The sequence below is a fragment of the Cottoperca gobio genome, chromosome 23, assembly GCF_900634415.1.
Source record: "Cottoperca gobio chromosome 23, fCotGob3.1, whole genome shotgun sequence".
In the NCBI taxonomy this organism is placed as follows: domain Eukaryota; kingdom Metazoa; phylum Chordata; class Actinopteri; order Perciformes; family Bovichtidae; genus Cottoperca; species Cottoperca gobio.
In genome coordinates, this window is record NC_041377.1 from 14,273,813 (window position 1) to 14,277,373 (window position 3,561).

At 36.8% G+C, this 3,561-nt stretch overlaps 1 long non-coding RNA gene across 1 annotated transcript; it reads right to left on the bottom strand.

Moving 5' to 3' along the window:
• Window positions 1–1,121: 1,121 nt before the first annotated feature.
• On the bottom strand, window positions 1,122–3,347 carry LOC115028445 (uncharacterized). The gene is made up of 2 exons (XR_003834563.1): window positions 3,282–3,347; window positions 1,122–3,112 (listed from the first exon to the last, which is right to left on the bottom strand). It is a non-coding gene; the product is annotated as an uncharacterized LOC115028445 (long non-coding RNA).
• Window positions 3,348–3,561: the final 214 nt, after the last annotated feature.

A 3,561-nucleotide genomic window follows, 5' to 3' on the forward strand; every position in this document is an offset into this window, starting at 1 on the left:
AGGTGGCGATGTGGGGGGGGGGGGGGGGGGGGAAAGGGTGAGAAAGGGGACTGTATGGGTGAAGCACAGACTTAAAGGAGAAGGCTGCAGAGGTAAAATAGACGGTATGCTATGACTTTAACATGTAAGCAACAACGTGATACATAGAAAGGTTCGTATGATATGGTTATTTTTCTTATTTCACGTGGGACACTAGCAGCCCCCCCCAGAACCCCAACACGGTGGTGACCCTGGCTTGAGGTGCAGTAGTGTTCCAAATGGTAAATGGACTTTTTCAATCTTTGCAACCACTCAACTCTTTACAACACATGTCAGCATTCACACACATTCATACAGAGGCACATACAAGGTGTCACATGCTCATCAGGAGTCACAAGACATTCACTCACATGCACTATGTCATCGGGAGCAATTTGGGGCTCAGTATCTTCGACATGTTGAAGGCAGGGGACATTGAATCACCGACCCTCCGACAACCACTCTACCTCTTGAGCCACAGCCGCTCCAACAGTATAGCGTTGTAGCTAACCTGCCATTAGTATACTGTATTACTACAGTGTTGCCAATGTAATCTACATTAATGTTTTTCTAACTATTACAGTACACTACTGAATAGTTTTCTTCATATTCATAAAAACTTATGTAGAAGTATGCTGTAAATAACAATGTCTCTTTAATATTGGTGGTCATTAAAATGATCAGCTCGATAGTTTGACATAAAAAAAAAATGCATAACCCATAAAATACCTGGCACAAGAGGATGAGACAAGTGGCTTTATGGAACACAACATTTATAAAAAAAGTTTTATTTCAACTTAAAATCTTTCCAATAAACAAATGCATACTCTCGAATTTCTCAAGGCATCGATGTAATTTTAGGACAAACATTTAGTTAAAGTAAAACAATTGACATAAACACTGCTGTGTAACACAGATTAATAATGCAAATGTGATCTTTAATTGAGGGTTGGCATGCACGTGTTTACATTGTATTTGACTAGTTTTTAGTGTGTAATCATCGCTCTTCTAGTTATGGGATTTGGACACCGAAATTGTGTAGTGAAAGGATGTTCAAGTCCCATCAACAGTGGGAGAAAGCTAAATAAATGGGCAGAATCTCATTGTGAGCTTCACGATTGCACTCGTTTAATGAAAAATTGCGACTTTATATAATAGCATTTATAACACATGGATAAAAATACAAGCTAGTGATTTAAAATGCTTAGTATACAATCCCTCAATTGAGGTTGTAAAGGAAACACTCCCAAAAAAATTCAAGAAACCAGGTTACTCAAAGGTATCATTGACTGCACAGAAATTTACATAGAAACACCAAGTGATCCAAAGTTGAGATCAGCAACCTGGTCTGACTATAAACAACACAACAAGTATGTTAAAATACTGGTTCTGTCACACACATTCAACTTTGTATCAGATGCATGGGGTGGAAGAACTTCAGATGTTTATGAAATCTAAGTTCTACAGCATTTTGGACCCATATGACGAGGTCATGGCAGACAGAGATTTTACCATTGCTGAGGATCTGTTGCTACAAAATTCCAAACTACACATTCCACCAGGGAAGCGTGGACAAGAGCAATTCACCAAGGCAGATGTAAAAAAAAAACTAAATCAATTGCAAATTTAAGAATTGTTGTTGAGCATGTAATCACACGCTTAAAGACTTTTCGTTTAATCAAATAGGAATTTCCCATTTCATTACTTGGTAATATTGATGAAATTGTGATGTTTGTGCAGCTATTTGTAATCTTTATATACCAATATTTAAAAAGTAAAAAAACTTCCTCCCTGAGCAACAACATAACTAGACATTGAAACTAGACAAATATAGGGTTTATTAGTTATATAATCTGTTAATAAGTGCAAACATTACAAGCATGAAATATAAAATACTTTACATTACATCTCAACTTTATGGCCAACCTCAATATCAAACACTTTTGGTCTTTTCTCAATAAGGGCAGGAGTCAAGAAATGAGTGTAGAAATATGTCAGGTTTTCCTCAACCTTTCTCCAGTAACTGCCATCAAACATTATAGTTTCAAGATGGTATCCGCTCCGAGTATAAACTAGAAAATTACACCATTGTCTATTAGTAACAGCCATTTGGCCTTGGATCTGTGAAAAATACTGATAATTTCTCTTTAGGGTAACCTTTCCACTATCATCACATAAATATGATAAGTTATCTGGAGTGGGAGTGTCGCAATGGAATAGGGGCATTTTATTTCTAATATGCCTTTACCACAACAAGAGCATTCGATCAAGCGGTCAGGGGAAGCTCCTAGATCCTGTTTTGTTTTATGAATAAAAATACCACATTCTCTATGAGATATATTTTTGTGTTGTTTGTTAAAATGATTTAAGTATTCCTGATGGGCAATATCCTGGTATAAGCTGGTATATTTTCAGGTGTTGGTGTGAACAAGTTTCTTTGAGCTATTTTCACCAGTGGCCTTTATTGTTTCAACTTTTGAAAAAACACGATGAAATTGTGATGCAGTTATTCTACCTTCCCTTTGTTTGTGCCAATATTCATCGTCAGCCTGACCAACAGTAGCTGTCTCAATGGCATCTATTTCATTGCTGGTGAGCACAGAAGATTCAGTGGGAGTTGACACTGGTCCTAACTGTTCCTCTGTATGTTTTGCTTTTTGCATCATAATAAATGAAGAGTCTGGGATAACATCTTTCAGGCCATTGTATAACTTTCTCTTCTTTTCATGATCACTCAGTGTTACCTTTCTTTTAATTGGCTGGAAAAGGGCACTCCTGCGGTCTGCAGTGGTTGTTTTGGGTTCTGAGATGGGTTCACATGTATGAACATGTTGGCGGTGTCTGAGATTTGAACATTTAGTATCATAGTATTAATTAGTAGACTAGTAGTCCTTGACAATCAATGTATCAATCTATCAATTTTGCAGACTTCCAATCCATCTCGGCTATTTTAGTAGGTTGAATAACAGTCTTTTCGGTTGGCACATTCCACACACATTTTTTGGAGGTACAAGAAGGGTTAGTCAGCCCATTCCTATTCGCAGCTTCAATCCCGAACAGCAAAACTGTAACGTGGATGCATGTACTGCTCATTCTGCAAAGTAATAGATAAAAATTGAATGAATAAAAATAAGTATGTAAGTAATAATTTATGTCTGGGTAGTCTATCTACTTGATTTATATATTGACAAATGTACTTTCTATATATTGAGTTTTATAATAATTAACAAACACAATTTAGGTATATATTTATAATAGCTTACCCTGCAACACAACTGCAATAAGCACTTATGATAACCAGTTTTCTTGACTGCGCAGATCCATGCCGAATGTGGCGTATGGGAAACTTTCATTGAATGAGAACATTTTGCTTTCAAAAAGCAATACTCAGAATCTGCGAGAGGATTGAAAGATATTTGTTTCAACCAGCCAGAGTCAAACAGTCTAAATGCTTTGCCTTCTTTGTATTCCTTCAAAGTTCGTTTATGAAACTCGACATCGTTCCCTGGGCTGTCAGACATTAAAAATAATGTTATATCGCTG